At 57.9% G+C, this 12,935-nt stretch overlaps 7 non-coding genes across 7 annotated transcripts; all 7 read right to left on the bottom strand.

Moving 5' to 3' along the window:
* Window positions 1-1,379: 1,379 nt before the first annotated feature.
* On the bottom strand, window positions 1,380-1,460 carry LOC113910692. The gene has a single exon (XR_003516193.1). It is a non-coding gene; the product is annotated as a small nucleolar RNA SNORD115 (small nucleolar RNA).
* A 1,579-nt stretch (window positions 1,461-3,039) lies between these two features.
* Window positions 3,040-3,120, bottom strand: LOC113910678. The gene has a single exon (XR_003516179.1). It is a non-coding gene; the product is annotated as a small nucleolar RNA SNORD115 (small nucleolar RNA).
* Window positions 3,121-4,716: 1,596 nt separating this feature from the next.
* LOC113910666 lies at window positions 4,717-4,797 on the bottom strand. Its single transcript, XR_003516168.1, has one exon. It is a non-coding gene; the product is annotated as a small nucleolar RNA SNORD115 (small nucleolar RNA).
* A 1,606-nt stretch (window positions 4,798-6,403) lies between these two features.
* Window positions 6,404-6,484, bottom strand: LOC113910681. Its single transcript, XR_003516183.1, has one exon. It is a non-coding gene; the product is annotated as a small nucleolar RNA SNORD115 (small nucleolar RNA).
* Window positions 6,485-8,079: 1,595 nt separating this feature from the next.
* On the bottom strand, window positions 8,080-8,159 carry LOC113910688. Its single transcript, XR_003516188.1, has one exon. It is a non-coding gene; the product is annotated as a small nucleolar RNA SNORD115 (small nucleolar RNA).
* Window positions 8,160-9,736: 1,577 nt separating this feature from the next.
* On the bottom strand, window positions 9,737-9,817 carry LOC113910665. Its single transcript, XR_003516167.1, has one exon. It is a non-coding gene; the product is annotated as a small nucleolar RNA SNORD115 (small nucleolar RNA).
* Window positions 9,818-11,685: 1,868 nt separating this feature from the next.
* LOC113910689 lies at window positions 11,686-11,766 on the bottom strand. Its single transcript, XR_003516189.1, has one exon. It is a non-coding gene; the product is annotated as a small nucleolar RNA SNORD115 (small nucleolar RNA).
* Window positions 11,767-12,935: the final 1,169 nt, after the last annotated feature.

The following is a 12,935-nucleotide window of genomic DNA, read 5'->3' on the forward strand; positions in this document are numbered from 1 at the left end:
CAAAACGCCCGGCTCTGTGGCAACTGACCCTGAGCCAAGAGCTGCTGGTCCCAAAAGCCTGGCATGGTGTGGCAAGGCGTTAGGCCAGCCTGCACACAGCAGGGGACTGCAAAGAAGGGGCAGGCTACAGGAGGAGAGATGCCCATACCTGGACCCTGAAACAACATAGAGCATGGCCCCCGCGGAGCTTAGCCTTACTGATGGTGCCCCTCAAGAAGGCCTGGCACACAGGCTTCCCGAGAGGTAGTATATTGTGGACAGGGGGCCGGGCGTAAAAGGTGTGTGCCCTGGTAGGTAGGGCCAGGCCCTTGACCTCCCATGGATTGGCCATCTGTGGCACCCAGAGCTGGGCATGTGCCTTCAAGGACACGGGGAACCATGGCCCCCAGGAAAGAGGAATGAATGCCGGGTGAAATGCATGCATGCCGTCAAGGCATGCAGCCCAATGTCTGCCATGCAGGGGAGGCCTCTCCCTGCACCTGCTGGACCTCTTCCCCAGGATCACTCCTTCAGGACTAGAGTGCCCCGGAAAGAGGCCCACGGCCATCACCTGTTGTGCCCAGGGACTCTTGATTCCTCTCCAAGTCCCAGCAGGACCTATCCAGTCTCAGTGGCCCAAGGGATTGGGGAGGGGAGGTCTCCTACTGCCACAGGGGGGACCAAGTTCCTTGGAGTCAGGTACATGCAATAGGAGCCCTGGGCTCTCACGCTCGGGGCATCTTGCCAACAGCTGTGGTTTCAGGAACAACCCAGGGCCGAGAGGGACAGCTGCCAATGGCCCCAAGGGGCCCACATCCACCATTTAGATGGACCCATGGGGCACACCATGAAGCAGCAAGAGCCCTCAGCAGATAGTGGACTGGCAGTGGGGTCCCTGCACTTTCTGGTCCTTGTCAGGGACCTGGCCAACCTTTCACACCCCTGCACATAGAATGGTCCAAGGGCGGACCTTCAAGGGGTAAGTCCTCCCTCTCTGGACATCCAGGGCTCTCAGACCAATGCCCATGTGGCTGCCACACAGATCCGGCCTCCCGAACCTACCCCGATGGTGTCTGAGTCCTCCCTCCAAGCTCAGTGGCTTCCAATCACCTGCCATGGTTGAGGCCGCACCTAGACCCTGGCCACCATGGGCCCAGTGGAAGACACAAGGAGATCAGGGTTGCTAAGCAATGACTCCCCGGGAGACATCTTGGCAGATAGAATGGGTTGGCAGGCAAGACTGAAGGCTTGAACCCCTCATGGGCACCTTGAGGTCCACAGTCAGGTCACAGCCAAAGTGGGGAACTTCAAGGGATCAGTCACTTCAAGCCACAAACTGCAGCACTCCCCCATGGCCTCCAACATCCTTGGGATGCTGATCCCAGGTTGTTCTCTCCATGGGGTCTCAGTGTAATCCTGTTGAGCATAATTTTTAGGTCATCATCTCTCTTTGAGGTAATATGAGTTTTCATCATTGACCCAAGGAAGGCAGTGGCAACCTGAGCAGGTGCTCTCCATCCCCCGAAACTGCTCATCAGGGGTGTCTACTGTAGAGCAGGATGCCCCAGGGGCACGCGGGGGCATGAGACATTGGTCCTCTTGCCAGTGTTGGGCATAGAAAGACTTGGCTCAGGGTGGGATCTTCAACTGGGGGCACAATCTGGGGGCCAGCTCTCAAAATGCCTTGCTCCAGGGTCCCTGCCCCTGCGGCCAAGAGCTACCACTCCCAGAATCCTGGCAATGCGTGGCAAGGCATGAGATTGCCCAACACATGGCAGAGGAATGCAAGGAAGGGGTAGGCTACAGGAGCAGAAATGCCCATACCTGGACCCTGAAACAATGGAGAGAGTGGCCCCAAGGGAGCCAAGCCTTGCTGATGATAGCCCCCAGGAGAAGGCCAGACACATAGGCTTCCTGAAAGGTAGCATGTGGTAGGCACACAGCCTAGCATACAGTGTGCATGCCCTGGTAGTAGGGCTTGGCCCTTTCCCTCCCACCATTGGCCAACTGTGGCACCTGGAGCTGGGCAGGTACTCTTGAAGACAAGGGGAGCCACAGCCCCCAGGACCCCCAGGGCAGAGGAATCGATGCTGGGCCATCTGCGTGCATGCAACCAAGGCATAATACCCAGTGCCCATTGTGCAAGAGAGCCCTCTCCCTGCACCTGCTGGGCCTCTTCTGGATCACTCCCTCAGGTCTAGAGTGCCATGACGATAGGTGCATGGCCATCGCCTGTTGTGCCCAAGGACTCGAGATTCCCCTCCAAGGCCCAGTAAGCCCTTCCTGCTTCAGCGGGCTAAGGGATCAGGGATGGTGCTCCTCAGCTGCCTTGAGGGGGCCCAGGTTCCTTGAGAGTCAGTTGCGTGTGACAGGAGCTCTGGACTCTCCTGCCCAGGGCACCTTGCCAAGGGCCGGGGCTTCAGGAACACCCCAGGGCTGAGGGGGAGAGCCGCCAGTGGCCCCAAGGGGCCAAAGTCCACCATTTGTACAGGCCCATGGGGCACAAAATAAAGTAGCAGGAGCCCTCAGATGAACGTGTGCTGATGGTGGCATCCCTGCACTTTCCAGCCCTTGTCAGGGACCCCTCCAACCTTTCACATCCCCTACACATGCGATGGCCCAAGGGGGGAGCTTCAATTGGGAAATCCACCCTATCTGGACATCTAGGGATCCCAGCACAACACTCATGTGGCTGACTCCCAGACACGGATCTCCCAAACCCACACTAATGGCATCTGTGGCCTTGCTCCAAAGACAGTGGCTTCCACACACCTGCCATGTTTGAATCCACATGGAGACCCTGGCCACCACGGCCCACTGAAAGACACAGGGGACCAGGGTTGTTAAGCAATGGCTCCCTGGGAGACGTCCTGGGAGGGGAATGGGTTGGCAGGCAAGGCAGAAGGCCTGAGCACCTCTTTGGCACCTGGAGGCCCACAGTCACACCACAGCCACAGCAGGGAGCCTCAAGGGAATGGTCGCTTCAAGCCCCAAACAGCAGCTCTCCAACAGGTTCCCAAGCATCTTCTGCATGCTGACCCAGGGATGGTTCCCTCCATTGGGCCTCAGTGTAATCCTATTGAGCATGATTCTTAGGTCATCATCTCTCTTTGAGACAATATGAGTTCTCATCATTGACCCAACAAGGCAATGGTGATGCAGGGGGGCATTCTCCCATCCCCCGAACTGGCTTACCCGGGGTGCTTCCTGTAGAGCGGGATGCCCCGGGAAGGGGGCGATGGCACGAGATGTTGGGCCTCTTGTCGGGGTTTGGCCTAGCAAGACTTGGACCTCAGGGCAGGATCATCATCTGGGGATAGCATCTGCGGAGAGAGGGTTAGGTCAGCTGTCAAAATGTCCTGACTGGGACGCCTGTCCCTGTGGCCAAGAACTGCCAGTCCGGAAAGACTGGTGCTGCATGGCAAGTTGTGAGGATTGCCAACACACATCGGGGGACCACAAGGTAGGGGCAGGCTACAGGAGCAGAGATTCCCATACCTGGACCCTGAATCAACGGAGAGTATGGTCCCCGATGGAACCGAGACTTGCTGATGCTGCCCCCCAGGAGAGCGCCCAGCACACAGGCTTCTGGAGAGGTAGCAACACTGTGGGTGGGGGGCTGGGGGTGAAAGGTGCATTTCCTTGCAGTTAGGACCAGGTCCTCGCCCTCCCAGGGATTGGCCATCTGTGACACCCAGAGTTGGGCAAGTGACCTCGAGGCCATGGGGCTCCATGGACCCCAGGGCCCCAAGGGCAGAGGATTGAATGCCACGGTAATCACGTGCATGCAACCAAGACATGCCACCCTCTGTCTGCCATGCAGGGGGACCCTGTTTCTGCACCTATTTGGCCTCTTCCTCGGATCATTCCCTCAGGTCTAGAGTGCTGCGACCATAGGCCCAGGGATATTGCCTCTTGTGCCTAGGGATTCGAGATTCCCCTCCTAGGCCCAGTGGGCTCTTCCTGTCTATGCACTCAAAGGGATCAGGAGGGGAGCTCCCCAGCTGCCCCTAATGGGCCCAAGCTCCTTGTGAGTCCAGTACATGCGTCAGGAGCTCTGGGCTCTCCTGCCCGGGGCAACTTGCCAAGGGCCTGCACTTCAGGAACACATCAAGGCCAAGGTGGACAGACACCAGTGGCCCAGGGGCCTACGTCCACCATCTGGATGGGCCAATGAGGCACACCATGAAGCAGCAAGAGCCCTCAGCTGAATGTGGTCTGACATTGGCACCCATACACTTTCTGGTCCTTGTCAGGGACCCATGCAAAATTTGCTTCCCCTGCACATGAGATGGTCCAAGGGCCGACTTTCAAGTTGGAAGTCCCCCCTTTACAGACATCCAGGGCTCCGAGTCTGATGTCCATGCAACTGCCACCCAGACACAGGCCACCCGAACCCACCCCAATGGCACCTGCCACTTCCCTCTAAACCCAGTGGCTTCCACTCACCTGCCATGTTTGAAGCTGTGCAGAGACCCTGGCCACCATGGCCTACTGAAAGACACAAGGAGAACCAGGTGCTAAGCAATGGCTCCACAGGAGATGTCCTGGGAGGTGGATAGGGTCAGCAGAGAAATTCGAAGTTTTGAGGCCCTTTGGGCACTTGGAGGCCCATCAAAAGGTCACAGCCACAGCAGGGAACTTTGAGGGAACCGTCACCTCAAGCCCCAAACTACAGCGCTCCTCCAGGACGCCAAACAACCTTGGGATGTTGACCCCAGCATTGTCCCCTCCATTGGGCCTCAGCGTAATCCTATTGAGCATGATTTTTAGGTCATCATCTCTCTTCGAGACAATATGAGTTCTCATCATTGACCCAAACAAGGCAGTGATGACACAGACGGGTGTTATGCTGTCCCCTGAACCTGATATCTGGGGTGCTTACTGTAGAGCAGGATACCCTGGCTGGGGGGTGGGGGAGACTGAGTCACGAGACTTTGAGCCTCTTGTAGGGGCTGGGCCTAGCAAGACTTGGCCCTCAGGGCAGAATCTTTGTCTGGGGACACAATCTTGGTAGAGAGGGTTAGGCCAGGTGTCAGAATGCCCTGCTGCATGGAACCTGCTCCTGCAGCCAAGAAGTGCCAGTCCCAAAAGCCTAGCACCCCATGGCAAGGCTTTAGACCAGACGGCACATAGCAGATGACTGCAAGGAAGGGGCAGGCTATAGAAGCAGAGATGCCCATACCTGGATCCTGAAAAAATGGAGGGCTTGGCCCCTGAAGCAGCCAAGTCTTGCTGAAGCCTCCCCCCCGAGAAGAAGGCACGGCACACATGCTTCCCGAGCGGTAGCACGCTGTAGGCATGGGGCCAGTCATGAAGTGTGCATGCCCTTATAGGTAGGTTCAGGCCCTCGCCCTCCCACGGATTGGCCATCTGTCGCACCCTGAGCCTGGCTGGTGCCCTCGAAGACATGGGGAGCCATGGCCCCCAGGGTTGCCAGGGCAGAGGAATGGATATCGGGCCAATGGCATGCATACAACCAAGTCATGTTGCCCACTGCCCCTTTGCAGGGGGGCCCTCTCCCTGCACCTGCTGGGTCTCTTCCTGGAATCACTACCTCAGGTCTAGAGTGTCACTGCGAGAGGCCCATGGCCATCACCTGTTGTACCCAAGAACTCAAGATTCCCCTCCTTGGACTGGTGGCCCTTTCGGTCTTGACAACCCAAGGGATCAGGGAGGAGAGCTCCCCAGCTAGTCTGAGGAGGCCCAAGCTCCTTGGGAGTTGGGTGTGTGCAACAGAAGCTCTGGGCTGTCCCACCCGGGGCAACTTGCCAAGGGCCAGCGCTTCAGGAACACCTCAAGGCTTAGGTGGACAGATGCCAGTGGCCCAAGGGGCCCACATCCACCATCTGGATGGGCCCATGAGGCATGTCATGAAGCAGCAAGAGCCCTCAGCTGAATGTGGGTTGACGTTGGCGCCCATACACTTTCCGGTCCTTGTCAGGGACCCATGCAAAATTTGTTTCCCATGCACATGAGATGGTCCAAGGGCGGACTTTCAAGGGGGATCTCCACCCTTTACAGACATTCAGGGCTCCTGAGCCGATGTCCATGAGCCACCACCCAGACACGGGCCAACAGGACCCACCCCAATGGCATCTGCCGCTTCCCTCCAAGCCCAGTTGTTTACACTCACCTGTTAGGTTTGTGGCTGCATGGAGACCCTGGTCACCACGGCCTACTGAAAGACACTAGGAGAACTAGGTTCTGAGCAATGGCTCCCCAGGAAGTGTCCTGGGAAGGGGAATGGGTCAGCTGGGAAGGTTGAAGGCCTGAGGCCCTTTGGGCACTTGGAGGCCCACAGAAATGCCACAGCAACAGCGGGGAATTTTGAGGGAAACGTTGCCTCAAGCCCCAAACTACAGCGCTCCCCCAGGACCCCAGGCAACCCTGGGATGTTGACCCCAGCATGGTCCCCTCCATTGGGCCTCAGTGTAATCCTATTGAGCATGATTTTTATGTCATCATCTCTCTTTGAGACAATATGAGTTCTCATCATTGATCCAAGCAAGGCAGTAAAGATGCAGGTGGGTGATATACCATCCCTAGAATCCACTTACCAGGGGAGCTCACTGTACAGCAGGATTCCCCAGGGGGTGGGTGGATGGATTCACAAGACTTTGGGCCTCTTGCAGGGGCTGGGTCTAGCCAGACTTGGTCCTCAGGGTAGAATCTTTGTCTGGGGTCACGATCTGGGGAGAGAAGGGTAGGCCAGGTGTCAGAACACCCTACTGTGTGGCACCTGCCCCTGCAGCCATGAAGTGCCAGTCTCGAAGCCCTGGTGCCCTGTGGCAAGGCTTTAGGCCGGCTGGCACATTGTGGGTGACTCCAAGGAAGGGGCAGGCTATAGGAGCAGAGGTGCCCATACCTGGACCCCCAAAAAATGGAGAGCATGGCCCCTGAAGGAGCCGAGCCTTGTTGATGCTGCCCCCCAGAAGAGGTCACAGCACACATGCTTCCTGAGAAGTAGCACACTGTGGATGTGGGGCCAGTTGTGAAGAGTGTGTGCCCTGGTAGTTAGGTCCAGGCCATCGCCCTGCCACGGATTGGCCATCTGTCACACCCTGAGCCTGGCAGGTGCCCTCAAAGACATGGGGAGCCATGGCCCCCAGGCCCCCAGGCAAAGGAATAGGTACCAGGCAAACCGCATGCATGCACCCAGGTCATGCTGCCCACTGCCCCCCTTGCAGGGGGGGCCCTCTCCCTGCACCTGCTGGGCCTCTTCCCGGAATCACTACCTCAGGTCTAGAGTGCCACTGTGAGAGACCCAGGGCCATCGCCTGTTGCACCCAGGAACTTGATTCCCCTCCTTGGCCTGGTGGGTCCTTTCTGTCTTGACATCCCAAGGGATCTGGGAGGAGAGCTCCCCAGCTGTTCTGAAGAGGCTCAAGCTCCTTGGAGTAGGTGCATGTGACAAGTTCTGGGCTGTCCCATCTGGGACACCTTGGCAATGGCCGGGGCTTCAGGAACAGCCTAGGTCCAAGGGTGACAGCTGCCAGTGGCACAACAGGCCCAGGTCCACCATCTGGACAGGCCAATGTGTCATAACGTGAAGCAGCACGAGCCCTCAGCTGAATGTGGGCTGACGGTGGTGTCCATGCACTTTCTGGTCCTTGTCAGGGACATGGCCAAACTTTCTCTTCCCTTTAGGTGGGATGGCCCAAAGGCGGACCTTCAAGAGGAAAGTCTACCTTCTCCTTATATCCAGGGCTACCAGACCAAAGACCATGAGGCCGCCGCCCAGATACCAGCCTCCCAAAACCACCCCTATGACATCTCAGCCCCCTCCAGGCCCAATGGCTTCCAAACACCTACCATGGTTGAGGCCGAACTGAGACCCTGGCCAACACAGCCCACGGAAAGACACAAGGAGTCCAAAATTGCTAAGCAATGACTCCCTGGGAGGCAACCTAGTAGGGGGAATGAGTCGGCAGGCAAGGCCGAAGGCCTCAGCACCTCTGGGTGCCTGGAGGCCCACAGTCAGACCATAGCCACATCAAGGAACCCCGAGGGATCGGTCACCTCAAGGCCCAAATTGCAGCACTCCCGCAGGGCCCTGAGCATCCTTGGGATGCTGACCTCGGGATGGACCCTGCCATTGGGCCTCAGTGTAATCCTATTGAGCATGATTTTTAGGTCATCATCTCTCTTTGAAACAATATGAGTTCTCATCATGACCCAAGGAAGGCAGTAACAACACAGGCGGGCACTCTCTTGTCCCCCGAATCTGCTTTCCATGGGAGCTTACTAGAGAGTGGATTACCATGGAGGGTGCCAGGGCAGGAGACGTTGGGCCAGTTACTAAGGCTGGGCCTAGGCAGATTTGGCCCTCAGGGCAGGATCTTCATCTGGGTACGTGATTTGGAGAGAAAGGGTAGACCTGGTGTCAAAACGTCATTCTCCGGGGCACCTACCCCTGCGGCCAAGAGCTGCCAGTTCCAATTTCCTGGTGCCTCATGGCAAGGCATGAGGCTGTCTGGCATACAGTGGGAACTGCAAGAAAGGGGCAGGCTACAGGAGCCGAGATGCCCATACCTGGACCCTGAAACAATGGAGAGTGTGGCCCCCATGAGAGCCAAGCCTTGCTGATGCTGCCCCCCAGATGGGCCAGCACACAGTCTTCCTGAGAGGTAGCATGCTGTGGACTCTGGGCCAGGTGTGAAGGGTGGGTGCCCTGGTATGTAAAGTCAGGCCCTCACCCTCCCACAGATTGGCCATCTCTGACACCAGGAGTTGGGCTGGGACCCTCGAGAACATGGGGACCCACGGCCCTCCAGGTCCCTAGGGCAGAGGAATGGATGCTGTGCTAACAGCATGCTCGCAACCAGGCATGCCACCCATTCCTGCCATGCATGGGGTCCCTCTCCCTGCACCTGCTGGGCCTCATCGCCAGGATCACTCCCTCAGATCTAGAGTGCTGTGATGATAGGCCCAAGGACATCACCTGTTGTGCCCAGGGACTCAAGATTACCCTCCCAGGCCAGGTTGGCCCTTCCTGTCTCAGCGGCCCAAGGGATTGGAGAGGGGAACTCCTCAGTTGCCCTGAGGGGGCCCAAGCTCATTGGGAGTCAGGTGCATGCAACAGGAGCTCTGAGCTCTCTGGCCCAGGGCAACTTGCCAAGGTCCAGGGCTTCATGAACACTCCAGGTCTGAGGAGACAGCTGCCAGGGGCCCCAAGGGTCTTTTATCCACCATCTGGATGGGCACATGGGCGAGATCCCTCAGCTGATTGTTGGCTGATAGCAGCGTGCCTGTACTTTCTGGTCCATGTCAGGGACCTGGCCAAACTTTCAATTCCCCTGCACATGGGATGGCCCAAGGGTGGACCTTCGATGGGGAAATCCACCCGCTCCGGCCATCCAGGTTTCCCAACCTGACCCCCATGTGGTTGCCACCCAGATACAGGCCACCGGAACCCACTCCAGTTGGCGTCTATGGCCTCCCTCGAAGCCCAGTGGCTCCACTCACCTGCGATGTGTGTGGCCACACTGAGACCCTGGGCACCAAGGCACACTGAAAGACACAAAGAGACCAGGGTTGCTAAGCAATGGCACCCCGGAAGGTGTTCTGGGAGGGGGGTTGGGTCAGCAGGCAAGGCCAAAGGCCCGAGCACCTCTTGGGCACCTGGAGACCCACAGTCAGGCCACAGCCAAAGCAGGGAGGCTTGAGGGATCGGTTGCTTCAAGCCCCAAACTGCAGCACTCCCCCAGGGCCCTGAGCATCCTCAGGATGCTGACTCCGAGATGGTCCCTCCATTGGGCCTCAGCGTAATCCTATTGAGCATGATTTTTAGGTCATCATCTCTCTTCGAGACAATATGAGTTCTCATCATTGACCCAAGCAAGGCAATGGTGATGCCGGCAAGCCCTCTCCTGCCCCCCGAACCTGCTTACCCGGGGTGCTTACTGTAGAGTGGGATGCCCGGTGGGGGTTGGGGACCCAAGACGTTGGGATTCCTGCTGGGGCTCGGCCTAGGAAGACTTGAATCTCAGGGCGGGAACTTGGTCTGGGGCAGAATCTGTGGAGAGAGTGGTAGTCTAGGTGTCAAAATGTCCTGCTGTGGGGCACCTGCCCCAGTGGCCCAAAGCTGCCATTTCTGAAAGCCTGGTGCTGCGTAACCCGAGGAAGGCAGTGGCGACCCGAGCAGGCACTTTCCGTCCCCCAAACTGCTCAGCAGGGGTGCCTACTGTAGAGCAGGATGCCCTGCAGGAGTGCGGGGGCATGAAACATTGGGCCTCTTGCCAGTGCTGGGCCTAGCAAGACTTGGCCCTCAGGGTGGGATCTTCAACTGGGGATGCAATCTTGGGAGAGAGGAGTAGGCCAGCTCTCAAAATGTCCTGCTCCAAGGTACCTGCCCCTGCATCCAAGAGGGGCCACACCTGGAATCCCAGTGACATGTGGCAAGACATGAGACTGCCTGGCACACGGCGGAGGAACACAAGGAAAGGGTAGCTGCAGGAGCAGAGATGCCCATACCTGGACCTGGAAACTATGGAGAACATGGTCCCCAAGGAAGCCAAGCCTTGGTGATGCTGGCCCCCAGGAGAAGGCTCGGCAAATAGGCTTCCTGAGAGGTAGCACATGGTGGGCATGCAGCCCAGTGTGCAGTGTGCATGCCCTGATAGGTAGGGCCAGGCCCTTGCCCTCCCACCATTAGCCATATGTGGCACCTGGAGTTGGGCAGGTGTTTCTTGAGGACACGGGGAGCCACTGCCCCCAGGCCCCTCAAGGCAGAGAAATGGATGCTGGGCAAACAAGATGTGCCTGCAAACAAGGCATGCCACCCTCTGCTTGCTGTACAAGGGGGGCATCTCCCTGCACCTGTTGGGCCTCTTCCCTCAGATCAATCCCTTAGGTCTAAAGTGCCGCCATGATAGGCCCAGGGCTATTGGCTGTTGCACCCAGGGACTTGAGATTCCCCTCCTAGGCCTGGTGGGCCCTTCCAGTCTGAGCAGCCAAAGGGATCGGGGATGGGAACTCCACAGCTGCCCCAAGGGGGTCCAAGCCCCTTGGGAGTCGATGTATGCAAAAGGAGCTCTGAGTTCTCCAGCCCGGGACAACTTATCAAGGGTGAGGACTTCAAGAACAGCCCAGGGCCATTGGGGACAGCCACCAGTGGCCCAAAAGGGCCCACGTCCACCACCTGGATGGTCCCATGGGGCACACCTTGAAGCAGCGAGGTCCCTCAGCTGAATGTGGACTGACGGCAATGTCCCTGCACTTCCCAGTTGTCAGGGACCCTGACAACATTTAACTTCCCCTGCACGTGGGAGGGCCCAAGGGCGGACCTTCGAAGGAGAGGTCCACCCTCTCCGGACATCCAGGGCTCCTGGCCTGATTCCAATGCAGCTGCCTCCCAAAAATGGGCTTCCATAACCCACCATGAAAGCATCTGCAACCTCCCTCCACACACAGGGGCTTCCACTCACCTGTTATAGTTGAGGACATGCTGAGACGCTGGACAGCATGACCCACTGAGAGACACAAAGAGACCAGGGTTGACAAGTAATGGCTCTCCGGGAGGTGTCCTGGGAGGGTGAATGAGTTGTCAGGCAAGGCTGAAGGCCTTAACACCTTTGGGCCCCTAGAGGCCCACAGTCACAGCGGGGAGGCTCGAGGGATTGGTTAGTTCAAGCCCCAAGCTTCAGCCCTCCTCTGGGCCCTGAGCATCCTGGGGATGCTGATCTGGGAATGATCCCCTCCTCTAGGACTCAGCATAATCCTATTAAGCATGATTTTTAGGTCATCATCTCTCTTCAGGACAGTATGAGTTCTCATCATTGACCCAAGCAAGGCAGTGGTGACGCGGGCAGGTGCTCTCCCATCCCCTGAACCTGCTTACCGGGAAAACCTGGATGAATGGGGATGGGGGCAAGAGATGTTGGGCTCCTTGCAGGAGTAAGGCCTAGCAAGACTTGACCCTCAGACCAGGATCTTCATCTGGGACGGGATCTGGGGAGAGAGGGGTAGGCCAGGTGTCAAAATGTACTGCACCGGGCGCTGTCCCTGTGGCTAAGGGCTGACAGTCTGAAACCATGGCAGTGCATTGCAAGGCTTGAGGCTGGCCAGCACATGGTGTGGGACCACAAGGAAAGGGCAAGCTACAGTAGCAGAGATGCCCATACATGGACCCCGAAACAATGGAGAGTGTGGCCCCTGAGGGAACAGATTCTTGCTGATGTTGACCCCAAGAAGGCTCAGCACACAGGCTTCCTGAGAGAAGGCCCTCCCACAGCATGCTGTGGGGGCTGGAACCAGTGTGAAGGGTGAGTACCCTGGTAGGTAGGACCAGGCCCCTGCCCTCCCACGGATTGGCCATCTGTTGCACCTGGAGCTGGGCAGGTGCCCTCAAGGACATGGAAGCCATGGCCCCCAGGGTCCTTAAGGCAGAGGAATGGATGCTGGGCCACCCACATGCACGCAACCAAGGCATGCTGCCCACTGCCCGCTGTGCAAGAGACCCCTCTCCCTGTACCTGCTGGGCCTCTTCTGGATCACTCCCTCAGGTCTAGGGTGCCATGACAATAGGCATGGGGCCATTGCCTATTGTGCTCAGGGACTCAAGATTCCCCTCCATACTCGGTAAGTCCTTCCTGCTTCAGCAGCCTAAGGGACCAAGGACAATGCTCCCTAGCTGCCCTGAAGGAGACCAAGCTCCTTGAGAGTCGGTTGCATGTGACAGGAGCTCTGGGCTCTCCTGCCCGGGGCACTTTCCCAGGGCCGAGGCTTCAGGAACACCCCAGGGCCACTGGGGACAGACACCAGTGGCCCCAAGGGGTCAATGTCCACCATCTGGATGGGAAATGGGGCACACCATGAAGCAGCAAGAGCCCTCAGCTGAACATGTGCTGATGGTGGTGTCCCTGCACTTTCTGGTCATTGTCAGGGACCCAGCCAAATTTTCACTTCCCCTGCACATGGGATGGCCGAAGGGGGGACATTTAAGGGATAAGTTC

This window comes from Zalophus californianus, chromosome 6, assembly GCF_009762305.2.
Source record: "Zalophus californianus isolate mZalCal1 chromosome 6, mZalCal1.pri.v2, whole genome shotgun sequence".
Lineage (NCBI taxonomy): Eukaryota > Metazoa > Chordata > Mammalia > Carnivora > Otariidae > Zalophus > Zalophus californianus.